Genomic DNA, 24,293 nt, shown 5'->3' on the forward strand with positions numbered 1-24,293 from the left:
ATCCCAATCAGCAACATGTCTTAACTTCTTGAACACCCAGATAAGTTTCCTTATTATTAAACCGTAGAAATTTTGACTTTGATGAAACCGAAGAATATTTATCGATAAAACGTTACGTCTTACGTTTCTCTATCACTGCGCTGCCAATAGTGTATAGAAGAAATTGGTGCTTTATTTACTGTCGATGTTACGAACAACAACACATTTTTTCAGCTTGGTTCGCTAAGTCTCTCTTAATTTTGATAACGCAGTATAAAACGCGGAAGTTTGGTTTTGATATGTAAATGGGTGCTGGTAAGAGCTTACACGAGGAGGAAATTGTCGTGCGGAAAATCATGCGCACATATTCTCATATTCATATTAAAATCTAAATATGTATATTAATTCAAACCAAAGAAGTAGCGACATAATAATTCGGCGATAATAATCTTGAGTTGTTGAGTTCGACGCCTTCACGCCGGTGAAGGTTCGAGCAACTGGAGTATCCGAGGAACGCAAGTTCGAACTTCGTCGCCGCTGGACTATGATTCCGAACTCACTCGAAACACACAAATATTTAGCATAGTAGGTACAAGGGTTAAAGGGACTGTTAGTAATTTATGCAATACGTTAATGCCTAACCTTAAAAATCATTTTTAAAATATCTCTGGTTTTGAAGCAGACTACAAATGTATTTTAAAGACCACTCAAATAGCCTATATCAGCAATTCCAGAACCTTAACGTTATTTTCCTTTAATCTACTCAAACTACTCTCAAATTTTATTGATAGAACTGATGAAACGGTGCCGCCCGGCCCGCCAGTATAACATTTGGATTTATTCAGTCGTGAAATTAAACAAGCCCCGTAGCGACCTCTATCACGATTTATGTTCTCACTAGATTGTAATGGGCCGTCGCCGAGAGGTACAGAGGGACCGACCCTCATTAATTGATAAAATGACTGGTGACGTATTTCGCGCTCGATCTCACTGACCCGGCTCTGGATTAACAATATGCTTGATTGATGTAGTTTGAACGTATGTTAGGTTTGTGACGGCGTAGTTTGTAAGGTACAGATTTCAAGACGTTTATTTGAAACAAATCTCCGTTTGACAAGTAACTCAAAGGTCAAATGTTGTTGCTTAAGATGTCGGCTATCTACCTCTGCGAGGTTAGTTACTGGTAAAGATTTTACAAATAGACCTGTATAAGATGACCTACTTACTATTATTACTTCACTTGTGATTTCATTAGGTAGGTACACAAGGAATATGTCGTAAATATAACGAAAAAATCACAAAATTAACTCTATCTCCTAAACTAATCAAAATCGTAGAATACCTATTACATGGGTGATTAGAATATACCTTGACATAAGGAATTTACTGAACGTCAACTCTCTGGCCACCCTGTATACAATTCGTTCATTCATTTATACTATAGACCAGTCAAGTAGCCTAGTGCAGGTACACAATTGTTATAATTTAATTAATTTCAACCGCGTATAACTAATTAATGCAAATGTATCACCATCGCTCTACTTTCGTTTGATAATTCCATTTCGAACGTCACGAATGACCATTTAATTGAAATAAGTGCGCATTCTTTGCATCTACTCGTACAATCTACATTTACTTGTTTTTACCATCGTAATTTATTAAATGATGTTGGCGAAGGTGGAACGCAAACATTAATTGCGAGCGTTCGCCGGCTGTATTTGAATGCGTATGTTCTGACAGCACATTATGCTATACATTTCCATTGCAAAATCGCTCGTATTCCAAGTGTATTATGATGCTACAGTGTCAAGCTTGATTTGCCGCTGTATGTTCAATAAGGCGGCAGCAGGAGCGGCTGCCCGCGAGCCAACATTCAATAAGAGCTGTATTGTGTTGCATCGCGATTCAGTTTGTTCACTCTTCAATATCGCCGAATTGTTTTGGTCGTATTGGAAACTGTACAGCTTAAATATGTCAGCCAGTTGATGGAGGCAGTTGAATGCTACTAATAATCTTTGTTGATTTACAGCAGCCCCTAAATTTATTTTAGACATTGACGATTTTTTTTGGTCAAAGAATACGTGGAAAAGTTTGGGAAGTGAATTATCATTGGTTCAAGAGCCAAAAAATATACCTATTTAATATCAAGCCGCTATCTTGAGCTTTCTTGACAAATGATTTCGTCACATCAGCATGGATTTTTTTTATGCATAACAAGGCAGGTATTTGACCGCAATAGCACCTGGTGTTAAGTGAGATGCAGTCTAGAATGAATGGTACATATCTGCCCTGTAAGTGCCTATTCAGTCTCGCCTTGAAAAGGCCCGGATTTTTGTTTTCTTTTAGCTGTGGTGGGACTGTAGGACTACTGGCGGTGGCTTACGTTGCGATATCTCGAACTGAGCTGCTTTAATTTGCAACAATGGGGATTGGAGTTAAATAAAGGCGTAAATATTGTGACGAGATATGAAATATTTTAATTTATATGCTCTTCAAATATCGGCAGTCTGTGTGACTGGAGTTTTTTACTTAAAATGTATGATCAATGTCAGTCAAATAATATGATTTGTGGAGTATTATTTTAATACTGCCTTAAAAAAAACAAATCATTGCCCTATATTTAAAAAGCTTGTTTAGTACTCTCACTGCGATATTTTAAAGCTATACTCTACGAATACCTACAATTCACTTACAAAATTGAGTAAACACTGAGACTAAGTGCCAATCGTAATATATTCGCAGGCACTAGAATACTAAAAGTGCACTTACTTCCGAAGTAAAAGAAAAGGCATTGAAAACAGAACTACAGATCAGGCTAATTGGATGAGAGCTATCGTGGTTGCCCTGAAGTTCTGATGGTATTGTTTCAGTTCTAATTATATCTTTCTTATTTTACATAAACTGAACTTGTAGGTAATTTTTTGATCTAAGGCTGGGTTTACGCTAAATTAATAATATACGGCGCCTATTCATATTGAATTAAAATAGATTTCTCTTCAGAGATACGTCATTTTTGTCCATAAAAACAGAAATATTGTAATCATCATTTTGGTACCCCTTCGCACTAATAAACATGTAGGGTTAATACTGGGACGTGTAAAAGTGCTTTTTAAAGCCTATTTACAGAAATAAATGAGTTTTATGAGTTTCTTTATGTTAATTTCACTAGTCACTAGGTTTGATAAAGAATAAAGATCCTTCCTAAACTTGAAACTAAAAATGAGTCACCAACGGTGTACAACCCTACGATAGCGAGGTGTGCATGGGAAAATGAAAGCTATTTTACAGGCAATAGCATCGTTTATTGAGATTCAAAGCTAAGCTATAGTTGAACCTAGTTGAACCTAGCTGAACCTGGGTGGGCATACATTTCCAGGAGGTATATAAAGCCAGGAAAAAAACAAATGTTAGCGCGAGCTAAAGGAGCACAGCGCCATCTGTTATCCCAAATATAAACTATGTTTTACTTACCCATTGTTCTTGGTGGACTTGCTTTTCACTTGACACTCAAACTTATACAACGGTTCAACTTTTTTACCACAACTCCATTCTATGATTATTTATTAAGAACTTGGCTGAGGCCATTAAAAATAATTGTTTCCATAGTGTACCTTAAAATTAATCTTATGAATTTATTTGAATATTATCGTACAAAATTTCCCTTTAATATCAAGGTAGCGCGTGCTCACGTGGCAACATTTCACGGAGTTTAGACGTTACCGTTTAGCATAAAAAGTAAATGTGTGCATCCAGCTAAGTGCTGAGAACATACGCAAGCTTAGTCTTAACGTGCACATTGGGGGCCTTTAGTGTTGGCGACTGGTGTGTAATGTAACGATAGGCAGGTATATCAATTAATATTGTATCCAGTTTTTCTGGAAAAATTTCATCAAATTTTTCTTTCTTTAACTTTTCTCAGTGCGACGGCTTATCTAACTCTAAGCAACAATCGCTACAGCCATTACACAAAACTGAAATGATTCGGACCGCGGTCCTAGTTAATTGCGGTCCCAGTCGCCGGAAACCTCCAATAGCCTATCCCTCCAATGTCCGAGACTATTCCCACTTCTCTTTCCCACCGCTGCAACTCCTGTGTCAGGATCTACAGCTTGACCGCCAATAAAAACCCAACCAGTGAAGGTCGAGTTTGTCCCGGGGGAACGTTAAACTGTCATTGGACATGTGATGAAATTAATTAGAAAAACATAGGAGGAGTTCGAAGAGCCTATGTACAAAGTGTATCGTTACCCTCCACTCGCACAGCCGCACTAGACTCGACGCAAAAACTCGTGGCAGGCGGGGTCCATAATTTTGGAAACAGATGCAACTCGCAAATATTTTATTAATTATTACGTATTATAAGCAACGCTATGCCAGCCTCTGTGTGACGTCAAACATAACCAGTGTGAGTGCGAGAGATATGCACTGTTTTATTACTACACCGCCTGCCCGAGTCTGCGCCGAGTACAGCACTAGAATCGCTGCACTGTTCGAATCGTTAATTATAAAAGCATCGAGTGAGCTCTTAGCCAGGCATTATACAACAACCGGCGCTAATTATGAAGAGCAATGGGCTCGCGTGCAGCCCGGGGCAGTTATGCTAATCTTATTAGTCAATCCACTTCGCCCCTGCAGTTTTATGTACGGGTTTTGCAAAAACGCGCTTTTGTTACAAAGCTCGTGCGCTTTTGGCGTGTGTTCCGATATTACTTTGTTGTTAAAATATTTTACTATGTCAATGTACCTATAGTAACTAATAACCTAGGTATATCGAAAGAAAAATACGTGTAAAACTATAACAAGTCACTAGGTATGAAGCAAATAATGTTCATGCCTTCATGTTTAGTTTGTTTAGGAGCTTCAAAGCTGTATGAGAGACTGCGTAGACTGATTAGAAACAAGTATTTATCCTGTGACTGACAGAATTATTAGTAATCTTCTTTATACACTATCATTATTCTATGAACGTATATTTTCAATTGAATCGCTTAAGGCCGGGTAGCAGAGAAAATGGCGAAAATGAGGTTTTCATTTTTCATTTTTGAGGTACTAAACAGTAAAATTAAAGGCTAAGATTTTTATTGGGCATAGTTGAGGATATTTTCTAGGGCTATTAACGGATGGAAACACGATTTGATGAAGTTGACTCGATAGAATAAATTCCCAAAGTTACCTCTATTCGTTTTCTATTTATGGTTTTATTTTTAAAATAAGCGATTTGAGATTCTAAATCTTTTACTAAACTAAAGTTCAGAAATAACTTGAGGGCTTTTAACGGATGAAATTTTTATATTGCGTCTTATTTAGTTACTATGTTAAAAAATGTGGAAAAAATCGTCCATGACGGCTTGGACAATCTCAATCAGTCGCGCGGTGGCGCTTACGGAGGACGGACGCGTGTCAGTTTTTTGGCCGTGACAGTTCGCGATTTGTCAATATTTTTGACAATGATGACTTTGATGAGTCACAGTATAATAATATCAGTGTTACTGGAGAAAGCTTAAATTCAATTCAATTTTGTCTACCTATTGAAATTTAAATCGTTCGCATCCTTTTAAACGAAGACTCTACTCATGATACATAGTACATTCCTCAAATATGAGACAAAACCAATGAGTTAAAATTACATTTTAATAGTACCTACATACAATCGTCTTACACTCTTTAGAAGAGCACACTGACACAAATAAATAATAAAAAATACTGTCTAAGGTCTGTAGCTAAAGGTCTAAGCTGTAAGATAGAAGAATCTTCTAGCCAAAAAGATGGCAGATGCAGCAGATGTCAACGGATTTAAAACTGGAGTTCATATGACTCCTTGTAGACTTGAGTGTCTAGAGCGTCCCTTCCTCCACCATGCGTAAGAATTTTCACAAAAATACTGTCTAAGGTCTGTAGCTAAAGGTCTAAGCTGCAAGATAGAAGAATCTTCTACCCAAAAAGATGGCAGATGCAGCAGATGTCAACGGATTTAAAACTTGGAGTTCATGTGACTCCTTCTAGACTTGAGTGTCTAGAGCGTCCCTTCCTCCACCATGCGTAAAAGTTTTCCAAAAATACTGTCTGAGGTCTGTAATAAAAGTCTAAACTGCAAGATAGAAGAATCTTTTAGCCAAAAACATGGCAGATGCAGCATATATCAACGGATTTAAGACTGGACTGGCACCACCTTGCAATGTCATCCTCTCATTGTTATCTGTAATGTAAATTATTTTTAAAATGTATTTAAAAAATAAAATGTTCGTTTTATTATTTCAATAATCTGACCTCTCAATAACTCAACTACACTACACAAACACCTTTGTTCGCAACTGTACTGACAAAACCTCGATATTATACCGTTCATTTAAGATGGCAAGCTTTTTGCTGCTGTAATGCACTCCAGGTAACCGTGTGTGATGCTTATTGCTCATAGTGATTTTCAATACAGAGCCCCGTACATACGTTATACATAAATTATGGAAAGAAAACACCCAGACCAATACAAACAAATATGTATGCAATTTTAGTATGATATTTTTATTTATTAATAAACAAAAAGACTGAGCAAAATTGATGCGTGTACTGATTAATGTAATTAACCACATGCAAAGCTTTGTGAATTGCAACAACTATAATTTATTATCCAAGCTCTAAATTATCGCTACTACGAGTAACTGATCATAAAATGTTTTTCCAATCGCTCAAGCTCCCGAGGATCTACCGATAGGTCGGGTGACGTAATCTTGAAATTCTTTTAGCCGGCGCGGAACTTCCGGAAGGTCGGGTGACGCCACGCCTCTTTGAACCGTGTTTACTTTGGCAGTTATATTCTATATTAATTTATTCGATTCTAAAATACATTCCCAAAAATTTTGAAAGTTGTTTTAATTTGTATCACTTGGATATGATTTGTATTAGAAAGTGCTGTGAGTGTGACGCTTGAACGGAAGGAAGTCAACCTAACCTAACCAACTGCGTATTTCCAAACTGCGTATTTCTATACTGTGTAGCCGCGAGAGCTCTTTGGCGCGCTGTCTTCGGCGAAGTATTGCGCGCGCAGATTTTGACAGCGCGAAATACCTACTTTAGCAGAAATACCAAGCCTTAAGCAGCCGATTTATTCCATATCCATAAACTTTCAAGTCAGCTTCAGCTTTATTCAATCACAATAAATTGTCAAAGTCGATTCATCCGAGCCAATGTGCCTCAAATTCCGAACTAGCAATTACCCTGCAGACAACTTCAAACAACAGACATCAAATCAAAGGTGAATCGAAGGTCTTAAATAGCTCCAACGGAAACAAAGGAACAATTTTTTCAATCGGCCAACTTTTACGACGCAAAGAGTAAGTACGGATTTACAGCGAAAGCCCCGCCTTTCAAACTTAGGAAATTTCACTTAAGAAACAAAAGTACTCTAATAAAAGAAGAACAATCATAAAAAGAAAGATGTAGCAAGGCGCTCTCTCTAAAAAATGGGAGGTGCCTTCCGATATCGAGCACAGTCGAATCCCGCGCCATCCTTTTGTGCAAAGTTTAAATTATGTTATAGTGAGTTCTTTGTGTTTCGAGTTCATGTAATATGGCGATCTTTCCCTGGAGTGAAATAAGAGATACATTTGCCAAATAAATAAATGATGTTGATAAATTAATTCTTCCAACTTTGACACCCATTACATTTCACTTAACAAAGCAAAGCAAGTTTTGCCACGTCTATTTTGGTAGATAGTTTACAGTGAAATGGTAGGTCTTTTTAATAAATTGATACCACGTTTGTCTGTGCTCTACCTATACCTTATTCTTGGAAAGATTTATTATCCTTTTACTCATAACGTCCCCCGCTTTGGAACGGAGGAAAATTCGAGTTATACTTAGAATATAATATTCTTCAGATTGAAATTTTTGCGGTTTCTGAGATATCTTCCAGGTGTACTTATCCTTCACTAAACTAACAAGTGAACAGAGTGAATATGACGTCTGGACATGCTCCAATAGATTAATAAAACTCACAAAAACCGCCTCTGTGGTCTAGTGGTAAGACCACCTGCTTCAGATGCAGAGGTCCCGGGTTCGATTCCCTGTGGGGGCAGATTTTTCTGTTCGGTTTTGTTGGTGGTAGGGTTGTTCTAAGTCCGCCTGGCTAGCTACCACCATCTTACCTAAGTCTAACAACAATGTTAACAGCATTGTTGTGTTCCGGCAGTTAGAGGTAAGATAGCCAGTTCCTCCGTGGTTGAGGATTCCGGGTGAAGCTCGCTTCCACCTTGGGCCTGATCATCACTTACCATCAGGTGAGATGCAGGATAAAAGCTTCCTCGTTGTAGATAAAAAAATAAATACATTAACGTCCAGAATACATCGTTGTTCTCATCACACTGTCTCACAGTAGGAAGTCTCTCACGAATATTGAATCTTCAACCACAACTGGAATGAAAACCACACGCAACCAAACGCAGTAAGTATCGAACTGATGCACAAAATTCAATCTTATTAACATTAAATTGTAATGTAATATTTTTCTTGTCTGATCAAAGTGAAATCCTACGAAACTTAAAAAAGTTACACCTTTCAATTACTCGCAGATTAGAATCAAAAATGATTGCGACGAGCTCGGAAAATTACATGATACCTTAGTTTGATTAAAAAATTCAATTTGCTCGGGTCTAGGGCTTCGTTGGCGGCTTTGCGTAACTCTGTCTCACCTTTCAGCAATTACTATTTAACTTCACGTTTTATTTCTTGCTGAAGTGACATTTTCGAAGACTTTTAGTAGATGCGAATTTTCTTAGCAGCTTTTTACTAAATTTACTTTCGAATTTATTCGTATGAATTTTGATAAAACACATCTTGCGTGAAGCAAGCAGTTTTTCAGTTTATTTTTTCAAACAATTTCATCTTCTCCAAGTAATATTTTAAAAATGTTTTCAAACTACAAACATTTTGTTTTCGTAAAAACAAAGTTCTTGGTAAAAGCTGAAATTTCGAGTAATCGAGTTCACCTACATCAGACAAAAGTTTTTATTACTATGTTCACTACAAAAATTTGTGAAAAACACAACTTTTAGCAAAGTTGTGTTTTTTAGCAAACTCTAAATGCGCAGGTACACTGAGAAAGAGTCGTAAAACAAACTTCATATTATGTTTTATATGCGTAAAAAATATTTAGATATCGTAAAATGTTGCGCGGAGGATATTTTGAGAACATTTCCATATATCTGTGAGATATTTACGTTTATTTGCCTCGCATGCCATAGAGGGATGGATATCAAACAAAATATTGTATAATTATTCGTTTTCATTATTACCTCATCCTTTTTTATGAACATCAGTAGGTATTAGTTTCTTTAATATATTATCTTCTTTTGTAAATTTTTTCACAATATAAAAAACTTTTTGCTCTCTAATGAAATATTCTTTCATTTCAGAATCTACTCGTAAATAACTATTTATGTCAATGAATCTATTTAATTTGTTATATTTAAATATTATGACGTAAAAGATTGAAAATAATGTACTTTAAAAAATAACTTAAATAAACTACAATTTTAATCGCCATTGAGAAAAACACTACTTTACTCAGAACTATTCGCCCAGGAACAATTTTATTTTTAGCTTTTCACTCACTATAGTTAAAGATTTCATAATTGCAAACGTAATTACCAATTTCCAACCGCCAGTATACCTACCTATTCATGTAAGTAGGTATGTATGTAGGCATTATAGGCTTCACGCATTGTCCACGTCCATTGCATGACATGTGCAGACAACGCCGCGGCACAATGCGTTATCACGTGCAAAGTGTACTTGAATTAATGACGACAAGACGGCTGTCAGCGGCCAGGTTTCGGCGATATGGCCTTATGTGTGACGTAATTTATTGGGATGGAGTGAGTATGTAGCGATGTGAGAGGCTGGAATCTAGAGGTGTTAAGTAGGAAGTGATAGGTAGCTTTAAGTCTTCATACCATTTAGACCTCATTCATACTATACATACACCACAAATTTTTACTAGTAAGAAAACTTTAATGAAAACTCATGAAAACAAAATAACATTCACTATTTTTTTGCTTTTCCATATTAAGTTAACAGTGACTATAAAAGTGTGTATGAGAAATTGAGAAGGCATTTTTTTTTTCGATTTGCCTATTTTTTGCGATTTAAATCAGGATAACCTACTTCGTGGTAATGTTTCAAATTTGAAATAAATCTCGTCCATAGAACCTATAATACATACCGTAAGTTATTATTTTCCCTGACCAGAACAAAATACTAAAACGCTCCTCCATCTTGTTCCAAACCAAAGACAAACACGTCCAGAACCGTGACGAATGCCTGCTCTTTTACCATCTAAATACATTAGTGACACGGATCACTTAACACCGGCCACCTCCGTCATCCGCAAGCATATTCTTCACACGGAGAGCGTATGATTTTATGAGCACTCCGCCCGTCGGGGGAATCCCCTCGTGCCATTTGTCAGACGGTGTCCAAAGCTGACGTGACGTTATCTGTCACGAACAGGGCCAAGACGAATGCGCGTTGTGCTGATCGCACGCTTTTTATACATCGCTCGGATTGGTAAGTGGACATTGCTTATCGTAAACTTAAAAAACTCATTCTCGCTACTCACTGTTGCTACGTAGCACAAACAACAGCTCCTTCTGTTTGTATGCTTAGATTATTTAAATTACGCAATTGATTTTTATCAATAGCTATAACATAATAGTGATTATAGGGGAAGGTTTAGATGTTAAATTGCACCCGTGGGAATCTGGGTAGTTCGCTAGTATACCTATTAATTGTATACTTGGTGAAGTTCTATTAAGATCATAATCTTCAAACGTCATAAGCTCTACTAATTCTACAGCTGCCGATTGTCCTTCCTTAACGCTTTTATCCTAATGTTACTCAAATGATAGTAATGTGTAGTTTCCGTCTATATCCTTCCATATCAACCAAAAGCATTTACGGACACAAATGTGGTGATCAATACTCTTTTGCTACAGGAAAAAATGTATCCTGACTGACTATCATAGAGCGTTATAGGATACCTTGAAAGCACGAATCAAGATCTATCTAGGCACATAAGTTTATCATCAAACTAGCGGCCGCCCGCGACTTCGTACACGTGGATCCCGTTTTACACCTTATGGATTTAATTTTGCAAAATCCCGTCTTAGTGAGCACCTACGTTCTAAAAGGATGCAAAATTTGAGACACCTAGCACTTATAGTTTCTGAGATTTCGTGATAAGTGAGTGAGTCAATCAGTCAGTCAGTGACCTTTCGCTAATTATCACTTTATTTTCGCACGTAAGCTTCAAGATGCCAAAACCATTAATCGTCTCCAGCAAATTAACGGTTACAAGTGCCCTCAAAGATTCTCCAGCTTAATCAATTCGAATTACCACACATAAATTCAACCAATAATCACAATGAAATGCCATTAGAATCGGGCGAAGCGTCGCGGGAGAATTCACCGAATCTGCAACAGCAAAAATAAAACGGTCAACCCATTTTATATTATATTAATCTAACATATTCCCGATTGAAATAATTATTTAAGGTATTTTTAACATAATTCGGAAATGGGGAAAATTGTTATGAAAACAATAAATATTTTTCTATGATTTGTTTGTAGAATAGGATGTACCTACTTACTACTAATCTTATGTTTAACATGGATTTTGTGAATTGACCTGAAGGTGGTGAAATCTACAAACTACATACTTTTTTTTTATTACTACGATAAAATATTATTACGTTAAGTACATATTTAAGTACTTAACTTGTTCTATTTTTAAAATAAAAGAAAAAACAGATAATATGCACCTGTTTTTTAACTAACTACCGTCTGCTCGTTTGCCTCCTGTCACATAAAAAAAAAAAAAAAAAAACTGAAAAAGTAGCGAATTACCTACTTTGCAAAAAAAATATAGGTGTAAAAACGCTGCGTTGTACAAGTACATTCAGAAGTAAGGTGCCTCTTCTTTTTTGCCCATAACATAACCGGGCCCCGGATTGCTTAGGGTGAGACATGATCTGCGTTCGAATTACTCGCCCCGTGAGCCTACGTTAATACTCCCGTTAATTGCGGACCGCCCTCGCGCCAGCCCTGCGTTAAGGATGTCCTCACACGAGCGCGTATTAGTGACGTCACAGTGTTTTTAGAATTCCGTAACTAAAGGTCAGGAACCCTGTAACTAGGACACCGCTTTACATCATCTACTTACGTTTGAATTACTCGCACTACGAGCGCGTATTAGTGACGTCACAGTGTTTTTAGGATTCTGTACGAAAAGGCCAGGGCAGGGACCTATTCTAGGTCTCCGCTTTACATGATCTGTGTTTGAGTTACTCGCCCCGTGAACCTACGTTAATCTCCTGTTAATTGTGGCCCGCCTTCGTGCCAGCCCTGCGTTAAGGATGTCTTCACACGAGCTCGTACTAGTGACGTCACAGTGTTTTTAGGATTCTGTACGAAAAGGCCAGGGCCCTATTCTAGGTCTCCAATATACATGATCTGTGTTTAAATTACTCGCGCCGCGCCGTGAGCCTACGTTACTATTCCGTTAATTGCGGTCCGCCCTCGCGCCAGCCCTGAGTTAAGAGCGTTGTCACATTTTTCATGCAGAAATCGAGAATTTGGCAGATTTCGAAATGATTTTAGTCATATAATTTATTGTTATAGCTTCTTTTGACTTATATCATCGTAATTATCATACGTTTTTACGGAATGTCTATTGACAAAATCTCGTTCAAATTGGATTTTTGCCTACGAAAACAGCGAATTTCGAAAGCCCGATTTCCAGGTAACTCGCGAAGGCACAACTTTGAACTAATATTACAACATTTTTATTTCTAAGAAAGAAGATAGAATGTATTCATTAGAATAAGCATACCCTGAAGAAGAAAGTGTATTGAGAAAATTTTGATGTTTAATTCATTAAAATGCATTTTTATCATGTCTAAGATAGTCAAAATTCGAGAAAATTACTGCAAGAAAACAGGTCACATCTCATAATCTAAAAGTCATTTGGCAACATAAACTACTTTAAACTTAAGAAGAAACATAGTACTATTATTGTGTGAAAAAGAAAAAATATCTATCTTCAATCTTCAAATGAAAAATTAATTTGAAAATACTATAAAATCGGGTGCATCAAATGGCATAAATCAGTCGTGCTTTGGCACTCGTAGACGCCGGGTCTATGTCAGTTGACTGCCCACTGACGTATATGCGTCACGCGTGATTTTTTCGTAAATTGTAGTATGATTGAGTACTTTTGATCCGCAAGTATTTTTAATTTATTTGTTTAGGTAAATCGGACTTGTAATTTCTTTCTTTTCAAACTTTTTATTATTTTACTTACAGAATATGGGTAGAATAGACAAAAGATATTATTATGGTATCTGTTTGGTCAGGAATTAATAAATGACTAATAAAAATTTTAACAGGGTGTCAAAACATTAGTCTATGATATTGTGTTTCTACCAACATAAAATATACTTTTCCTTACTAATAAAAGTTGAATAGCGTCTGTATGGTCACACAATGCTTCGTCATGTTTTTCCGAAAGTTCAGTTACTGACGACTGAATGAAAGAAATTGGTGCGTAACTATTAATCTGATATTAAACGTTTAGTAATAAAGGGGTAGGTCAGGTAAATGGCAAATCCACCAGCGGTCGCTCGATGACACTTAGACAAATAGTTTTATAAAACGTCAACTAAGTTGGTTAGGTATTTGTATTGTAGATACTTATACAAATGAACGTATAAAATGAGTTTATTTTTCAACCGACTTCAAAAAAGGAGGAGGTTCTCAATTCGACCCGTATGTTTTTTTTTTTTTTTTTTTTTTTTTTTTCTATGTTTGTTACGCGATAACTCCGCCAATTATGAACCGATTTGAACAAATCTTTTTTCGGCGTATAGGTAATACCTTAAGGGTGGTCCCATTTAAATTTAATAATAAAAAAACAACCCCCAAGGGTGGAAAATTGGGGATGAACTTTTTTATACGCAATATCTCCGCCGATTATAAACCAATTTGAACGATAATTTTTTTGTTGAATAGGTATTATCAAAAGGGTAGTTTCATGCGAATTTGAAGAAAATATTTCACCCCCAAGGGTGGAAAATTGGGGATGAACTTTTTTATACGCAATATCTCCGCCGATTATGAACCAATTTTTTTTGGTCTCAGTGTACTGCCTACCTTCAGTGGTAACATCAAGGTTATAATTAGTTAACTAAAAAGCAAGAAATAAGTAAAATTTTATAAAAAAAAATAAAACCGACTCCAAAAAACCTACACTAAAACGTAGAAAAATAATTACTAATTAGGGTAAACCGTATAGCTATTGCCCACTTAAAGATTTCAAACACATTGAGATGAAAAATTTAAGAAAGTATTTTAATTATCGACCATTTATGACTTTTTTCTTATAACTCAATAAACTGTTAAACAGAATATTAACAGTTTTTTGTTAAAACTTACGTAACTTAGAAAATATTGAAATAAATTTAAAATCCTCCAAAAAGTACAGTCATTGCCCATTACTTACACTAATTGCCCACATCAAAGCACAGTAATTGCCCAGTATCTTAAAACAAAATAATCAATTTTAAAATGACAAAATTGGCTTTAAATAAACAAAACAAAACATTAAACTTAAATTCTAGTAGTACAGTCTTCAAAATTACAAAATAAATTGCGTTTGGCCTTATTAACTATATTATCAAATATTTCTTGAGCTGATGTTGATGAGTCAGAATCGGTAGAGACAGAATCGTCTATTTCAAAACATAGATGCCACAAAAATTTGAATTTTATATGTATTTATTTTTTTATCTTCTTTGATATCAGTTCAAGTGGTTGCTCAGAATGTTCAATTAGCTGTTGGTTATTCTTCCCTAAAGTTGTATCTATTTCCTTACAATTAACATTTTCACTAGTAGATTTAACGTAGGATTTTCATTTTTTGTATTTGCGTTTGAATTTTTATCAATTTTTTCAAGCCAAACCATATTTTTCAGCAATTTATCTTGTAGATAAATTGTTGGATACATCTTGTACAGCTTCGATCGCTTTTTGCAAATTTTCTATGCTATATTGAACTTTTGGAGTCTTTGGCATACTAAAAATGAAACATTAAAAGCCATTTCAATATTTATGCCTGTAAATTGCAAAACAAGTCTAGCAATGAGCAACTTAAACACTGCTACTGCATGGTGGCAACACTCTAATAATAATTCCCTGGGCAATAACTATACATTAACATATGGCAATAACTGAAATGATGGTGGGCAATAACTAAAAATATACAGATTTACGTGCAGTGATTACCCACCGTTAAAATGACCGTTAGAAATCAAATTTTATCAGTTATTTTCATTGATAATGGAGACAACACTTATAATTTCATCATGACTATATACCATTAGTTGAATATTAAATAACTTGCAAAAAAAATTTAACCTCTAAGCAAGTAATTCCTTAGTAAAATTGTTAAAGTCTTTACCTGTTTGAGTAACACTTTCACCCGTCTTGACAAAATCCGCCATAACTGTTTTTTTTTTTAGTGATCCTATTGTAAATTTTAAATCTACTGTACATTGATCTCGGAGCCATCTATTTAGTAAATTCAAATCTAACTAGAGTGATTCAAAGTCAGCACCTGACAATATTATTCTTAAAGCGGGCAATCACTACCAGTGGGCAATCACTCTCCGGTTTACCCTACCTACTTATTTATTAGGACGAATTATTAATATTTATGTAGGTATACCATGATTGATACTTTTGGAGTCGGTGCAGGCAAACTTTACATGTTTCATAATCTTGGCACCGACTCCAGAAGTATCAATCATGGTATACCTACATAAATATTAATAATTCGTCCTAATAAATAAGTAGGTAATTAGTAATTATTTTTCTACGTTTTAGTGTAGGTTTTTTGGAGTCGGTTTTATTTTTTTTTATAAAATTTTACTTATAAAAGTATAGGTACAGGGTGGAAAGGAAGAAGGGTGGGTAGGAAAATTCAATGTTTCCATACTAAATGTATGCCGCCAGCCATATTATAAGTGTTAATTTTTTAAATTTAAATTTTTAATTGAGTAATATATAATAATCAAACAACAAACTCGTAAATTGCATTCTTATTTAAATTATTTACGGAAAACATGATTTTAGGTTTAACTTGCTACAATATCATCAAGAGATACTAATTAATAAATACTAAATAAACAGATAAAGGGGATGGCATTAAGGCACTCAGAATTCTCAGAAACCATTGATTTCGTGTTTGTTTGTAACTGTATTAAATGTATGAAAGCTGGAAATATAGGTTTTTTGAATAGATTCAGTTCGTTCTTAAACATATAATTGATGCCGTTTGCTAGGTCTCATGAAGCACTTTTTCAGTAAGTAACCATTTGTTCGACATCTTGTATACCTACTATAAGAAATATTCGAGTGAGATCACTTATCGATTATTTTCGTCATCCTTATTTGTATTTTTAATTAAAATACACTAAGGCTGAGATGCACCACCTAACTTTGACCCTAACTGACAAGTTTTATGTTAGACAGATTTTTGACATCCAAAATTTTGATGTCAATGTTAAAGTAAGACGGTGCAACACGGCCTAACAAATGTATCGTAGACAGTACTTTTTATTTTCTTCATAAATCTTTCTTTTCTTTGTAAAGCTATCTACAAGCTTTTATTTTCTTTGACATCTGGAGTTGTAATATCTTGCAACTTAAAATTTACTTACTTCCGGTTTTCCCATTGAGCTGAAATTTTGCATGTCTACACAGGCATGCAAAATTTCGTTTCATTTCGCACTAAATAATTTAATTTACACGTGTTTTCATGCGATGGCCAAGTCAATATATTTATGTAAAACGTTAATGATTTCCTGGACTGGACTTGGTATTACATGGATCTCACAACTTTTTACCGTAGAACAACTGAGTAGTGTAGTGAGACTTGGTTTTTTGACAAGTATTGTTTTTTATGGGTTTGTATTACAGAACGCATGTGGACCTAATGGGATAACTGTTTAAAAACACGATTAGATAAATTTTGCTCTATGGATAAAAATCTTAAAGTTACCTCTGATTTTTTAGCATTATACGACCGTGGTTTATAATAATAAATTCTATAAAATCACAATGATATCAGTATTTACCTCTTTGATTTCCTGACGGTTTACGGTTTAAGAACTTTATTTCTCATAAGAATAAACAATAATTCACTTCCTGAGAAACATTTCAATTTAAATTATTTAAACATAATGAGTGTTTAAACTTGTTCCTGACTTGTTTAGATTTACAAAAACTAAATATTTATTATTAACTTTTAGATATTAATGTGAATGGCGCTTACGATGTTTAGTTACGAGCTCTTTGATGGACACAGATATTATAGATAACGTTTAAAAAATGGCACGCTCGTTTTCATACATTTCATTCTATTTAACCTATCCATATTTATGTGCGGAAACGTCACAAAATCAGAATAAATTTAAATTCTTCCATCCCGCATCATAAAAACTAAAAAGTCAAAAGTAAAATTTAAATAGTAAATATTTTTCATAAACAAGCTTTTGATGCTGTAAAAAGAATAAAATAAAACATAAATTCTTTCAAACCCATCAACTTATTACTTTACTCAATTTAAAGATTAAAAACTTGTCGCGGGATTTACTAGTGTAAAAAATACATTAATTACGTAACTTGATTTTGCTAAAAGTCTGATCTGAGAAAAAATCTAATAGGTAAATTATACATTATTTCTATAATATTGTTGTCTTAGGTACGATACAACTACGGATTAAGATCGTTTAGTCGACGCAGCGTTGAAATTGTAAAGATAAATGCAGTTTGCGCTCTCACTACGCGACGTCGAGCAATAAAAACCTAAAATTCGAACGTCAAGTTTTTGCTACAACGCTCTTAAGGATGTCTTCACACGAGCGCGTATATATTGCATATAGTGACGTCACAGTGTTTTAAGAATTCTGTAACTAAAGGTCAGGAACCCTGTAACTAGGACACAGCTTTACATGATCTACTTACGTTTTAATTACTCGCGCCGTGAGCCTACGCTAATCTCATGTTAATTGTGGCCTGCCTTCGTGCCAGCCCTGCGTTAAGGATGTCGAGTATTAATCATCATCATCATCATCATCTCAGCCTTAGGACGTCCACTGCTGAACATAGGCCTCCCCCAATGCTTTCCATGTTACCCGGTTGGTAGCGGCTTGCGTCCAGCGCTTTCCTGCTACCTTTATGATGTCGTCGGTTCACCTTGTGGGTGGACGTCGCACGCTGCGTTTTCCGGTACGCAGCCTCCACTCCAGAACCTTGCTGCCCCATCGGCCGTCAGTTCTGCGTACTATGTGCCTTGCCCATTGCCACTTCAGCTTCCTAATCTGTCGGGCTATGTCAGCGACTTTAGTTCGTTTAGCTCAGAAATGAGGATCTCCTCATTTCTGAGCTCGAGTGTTAGTGACGTCATATTGTCTGACTTCCAAAGGCCAGGGACCAGTTCTAGGTCTCCACTTTACATGATCTGTGTTCGAACTACGTTCCCGTTAAAAAGCCTAGATGTTACCATTAGTCCATGGTGTCCTCTAAGTTTCCGATTTACACCATTATCTGCCTTCAAATTCTATTTCTGTTTCACATAATCGAAACAAAACAAAGTACTTACTCGTACATTTCAACTAGCCAAATACTGTGTATCTTAATGTATATGATGTACTTTAGACTTTACTTATCACATTTCCAAACAGCCATCATGTCTGAACGTGTATATCGTAATAGATGCTATTTATGAAACAGTCATTTACCGAACCCGTCGTTTATGAGGAAACATTGAAATAAATGACCAGATTAGACATGTGTTGGGGATGATGAAGTCATTATCTCAAAGATACAAACAGTTTAGGGTTATACTTGAGATTATAGCAAAAATGTTGCTCATCAGATGGTGATTTTAGGCGCGTGTTTATTTTTTATTCATCCCCCAAAAAGGTTTAGACTACAGGCAGGCAAAGACATAAAACATGCTGCCTATTTTGCATCGTAAAAAATTAACGCCCGTATTCACAAACATTCTCATGAGGTCTCACAGTGCGCGTGAATGCACGAAACGAATCACAGAGCTCTATTCAACGCTGTGCGTTCGATATGCTGCTTCACTTAAGTAAGGATCATTTGTGAATACGGGCGTTAGATTGCAGACAAAGACATAAACCGTACAGCCTACTTTGTCACGTTAAAGGATCTGTCAAGTTAATGTAACTGTAATTTGCACCAAAAAGCAATACTGTTCTATTTCATTGGATCAATTTCCCTAGGATTTTATTGTTTATTATCATACATTCGTCGCTTCCTTATACATTATTGTTTTATGGATTTAAAATACAGTTGGAATTTGTGTAAAAAAGTCACTTTCTCACTCATCCCTTAACAATGATCCTTGAGCTTGGGACTGGAATTCGCTGCCTGATGCTGTCTTTTCCGAAGACTATAATCCGGGCGTTTTCAAGGCGAGAGTGAATAGGCACTTACAGGGCAGATATTTATGTACCATCCTAGACTGCATTCCACTTAACATTAGGTGAGATTGTGGTCAAATACCTGCCTTGTTATGCATAAAAAAAATATTTTAGACATAATTATGGCAGTTGGACGCTATCAGTACCTCTTACCAGTCAACAAAGTTTTAGGTATTCAACCTGAAAACCGTTCAGGGATCAGATATCCAATTATGATCAGGTTATTAAGTTTATTAACCGCTGAACCATAGACGGGCAGGGGTTTGAGCTATAATTGAGATACTTGAGACGGACAAGATTTTGTTATGCTTTTTATATCAACTAGCTCGAAATAAAAAAGGACGACATCGTTTCAGTGGTATTCAAACTTGATTTGATCAATAATGCTGAGTTGCACCACCTAACTTGGAGTTTGACAGCTTACGTGACTACTCTGTGTCTAAACTTTTAAAAAAGGTTGAAAGAACGCAGAATAATTATTTATGTAAATTATTTTGACACATCCCTACCTACCTACTCGTACCTCTCAGGTGTTTGGTACAGTCAAAAGCACATCAGACCATACATTTTATTGCAAAATCGCCTCTATTACAACTGCACAAGATACCGGTTATTACCTTGTTATGCTGTAGTCCGTACTTTAAATATTTATGAACGAAAAACTTCAAGGTAGCAAATCTTAATTAGCGAATGAAAACTTTCAAATCAATACGGGGCGGTGAAAACTCGTGACTAAAGAGTCCTGTCAAAATTAATAAGAATGTATTTCTTAACTTTGTTCTTAGGTAATTATTTTTTATCTTACAAAACTTCGCCATTACGGACTTAATATTCTCAGGTAAATCTTTTGGATTCAGCTGTCTATCTTTCCGTTATTAATTTTTATTAAAACTTTTAGTTACCATTATTCGCTTTTACCATTATTTACCTTCAATATTCTCTTCATTTCTTTGCTAATAAACTTGGCCTTGATGAAAAAATTACTTAACTTCGAAGGTTCCAAAGACTGGACTGAATATTCTTTCCCTATCCAAAAGGCTGCTAATAACATTTCCATACATAATATGTATTTCAAGCCTTTGTAAGGTAAAAAGCAACATAAAACTCTACCGCTATTACATCTCAATCCCAAAATACGTAGTAAAGAAATCAAGCGGACTGAAAACTCGCGCACCGACATATTAGCGGCAATAATTTAAAGATAATGCCCGTGTAATTTCGCCCAAGCGGCCCCCGAAATCTATGGCCTTAATAAACGGGAACGAACTCTATGGATACAATTATTTAACAAAATTACTGCTTTACATGACACGCTTAATGAAATTACAAACAATGCAGCGCCTGTTCGGGATTTAATTTGACAATTTTAATTAATACGTTCCCATTTAGTGCCCTCGTTCGGCGTAAAGATTTTATTCAATTTTAAAAGCGGTGGAGTTGTGAACGGATTACCGGATGGACTACGGATTTCGGATATTATTTTTGCATAATTTATTTAAAGTACCAAAAGCAACGAATGATGGTACCTACTCAAGTGTATTAATTTTTTGAGCAAACAAGATAAGTGCATGATAAAAAAAACAATACTTTGATTAATATTAATACTTACGTGAAGTTAGATAAAAGAAATACCTACCGAAGAAAAAATTAGTTAAACTTTTTTTTTGTTTCAAAGGTAAGTGAACTTTGATTGTTGTGAGCTCAATAACTTAGTAGCCAAAATTGGAGAGCAAGCCTTAATTAATTTCACTTACATCTTTAATACCTACTAACATTAAGTTATGAAAAGATTTCATAAAACATTCATCGCACAACAGCGAAACTTAACAAACAATTCGTCCCAAGAGTGTATTAGAAGAACACTTTATTGCGAAGTTTCAGCTTGTTTGCGAAATTAAAGTGGAAATGTCAAACAAATGCTTCGCGCGAACTAAGTTGGAGTGCTGATTCCTGTCGCGGCGAACACTGATGTAGGTACTTTGTCAGATTGGAGACAAAGTTTTTTGAGAATGGGATTACTGGTCCGAGTATACTGATGTAAATTGAGAATGGGCTAATTACGTATGTTTTTGACTAAGAAAAGAAAAAGCTTTTAATACTGTCTAGAAATACCTGGAGTGAAAATATAGCATTTTAGACATAATTTTATGACATGGTTTAAAAAATAAATTATTATTTTACGGTACCATAATGCTTGAAATTTGTTGATCAAGCCAGCGATAAAATCCATAACTCAATTTCAATTATTCTCGGTTTTAATTTATTTGGCTCTACTCAATCTACAACTCGATTGGTAACGGACTATTATTACCCTGCTCCTAACGCTGCAACTCCTATGTAGCTGTATCCGCGACTTCCAACTAGATTTGCTGATAAGGTGTGTCATCAGCAAATGAATGACGCAACTCGCCTTTCAATCCGTCAAAATGTAACGGCGGTGGTGTTAGAGTAATGACTCTACCGGGAAAGAAGAGTTCTACCATAACGTAATGATTTAGAGCTAGAGAAAATTTTATTGTAAACTAGCTTTCCGCCCGGGGCTTCGCCCGCGTGAAATTTTGTCTGTCACAGAAAAACTGTATCGCGCGCGTCCCTGTTTCAAAAACCGGGATAAAAACTATCTTATGTCCTTTCCCGGGACTCAAACTATCTCTATGCCAAATCTCATCAAAATCGGTGGTTTAGGCGTGAAAGCAAGACAGACAGACAGACAGAGTTACTTTCCCATTTATAATATTAGTATAAATAGATTCCTAGTTTATAGTCTAAAGAGTACGGATGCATGAATATACGCTGTTAATTTTACCCCGATCCAAAACTCGACTCAATGTTACCAGATTAAAGTACTAATGTCAAACAAATGTGTCGCAACTTGAACAAAGTTGGAAGTGCCAATTCCTGTCGTGGTGACACAAGCGGACCATGTACTCTGTCGGCTGAAAACAAACTTATCGGACTGTAAGCTTCGCTATCCTTGGATAGCGTTGCTTGTATAGCAGACGCTATTTGATGAACGGATTATTCCCATCTCTCTGTTAAATACGCTATCATTGCAAAATAATTTACTTACTACTTTTTATGAGCTGTCAAAATGCGATTTTCCCCTTTTTTAAGCAATATAAACCCAAACGTCTATTCACCACTACTGTTTATCAACTAAACATAATTCGATTACGAATTGATTGAAAATCTCAAGTTTTGAGAAATAGATCAGTGTATTCTTTTAGCCTTTGCCTTTTTTAGCCTTTGCGTAATTGGTAAATAAATAGCTAGAATCTATGGCTATTAAGGTGTCAAGTAATAGTTACTCTCTACAAAAATATTATGTCGTACCTATTGAGAAGTTTGGAAAATTACACCAACAGCCAAAATATCTTCTTCTTCTTCTTTTCGTGTCGACAACAAACCTACACAGTGTCAGCCCAAAACTCCGCCACAGGAGTGGCGTTGTCAGAAGCACTCATCAAATCAACAGCCAAATCAATATTATTAACTTACGCTATGCTTCTATGAACGTGAACGTGTATATTGGGTACACGTGTTATTAATTTATATTACCTACTAAAGCCAATTAAAATATATTTTAATACGATTAGCGAATCTCAAATTATCAGTCTCTTACTTTGTTGTTGGATTTTCCGTCATGCCATTTTGAATTAAACCTTATCTTATTTCTAATCCAATCTTACAAGACAGAGTCTACACTCAAAATTAAGTAACGATGTTAAGTATTTCTTAAACGAAAACCTTATATTAAAACATAAAGTACCCTTGTAAAATAAATGGGAAGATCCCGCCATTTTGCGTTATAGGGCAGTAGAGCGTTATTATATTATGCTGTATAAATAACTATCTTCTTTAGAATATTACACGGTAATTTATTTTGGTATTACTTGTAGGAAATTGTTACATTTTTACTTTAATTGTGATTTTGGTATTTTCCTTTCACACAATAAAGTGTAAGAAGGTCTATGACTTTCTAAAAACTTAGGATGGATTAATCATCATCATCATCATCATTTCAGCCATAGGACGTCCAATGCTGAACATAAGCCTCCCCAATGCTTTCCATGTTGATCAATTAATGGTAGCGGCCTGCGTCCAGCGCTTCCCTGCCACCTATAAGATGTCGTAGGTCCACCTTGTGAGTGGACGTCCCACGCTGCGTTATGGTTATAGTTATTGTAAAAGTAAGCTGGTGCAACTCAGCCTTAGAATGTATAATGTTATTATACGGTTATTACTTTTACTGATCTGTGGTTATATCACCAGTAAAACAGTATGAAAGCGTTCATAGGTCACATCACAAAGGCCTCAGCATCGAGTTTAGCGGGCAGCGGGGCGGGAGCGGCGGCGGCGCGGGAGCGGGGCGGGCAACGCAGACCCGTTCTCGAAACAAGCGGGCAGCTCGCGCGGCGCTTTAGCGGCGAAGTGTTGTGTTCGGGGTTGTGTTGTCAAGATATTTGTTTTTATTCGCAAACGAAATGTCTGAACAACGGCGACAATTATTTTATTTCGATTCAAATTTATTCCTAACGCTCGATTTATTGTGGGCAAAAGAAGGAGTGCGCTGCCCGCTCGTTGCCCGCTTCCGCGCCGCTGCCCGCTCGTTGCCCGCTTTCGCGCCGCTGCCCGCTCGTTGCCCGCTCCCGCGCCGCTGTTTTCGAGAACCGGTCTATTTGATTTTACGCATAAGATCCTGCCGCTCCCGCGCCGCCGCCGCTCCCGCCCCGCTGCCCACTAAACTCGAGG

The sequence above is a fragment of the Ostrinia nubilalis genome, chromosome 7 (assembly GCF_963855985.1).
Source record: "Ostrinia nubilalis chromosome 7, ilOstNubi1.1, whole genome shotgun sequence".
Classification (NCBI taxonomy): Eukaryota; Metazoa; Arthropoda; class Insecta; order Lepidoptera; family Crambidae; genus Ostrinia; species Ostrinia nubilalis.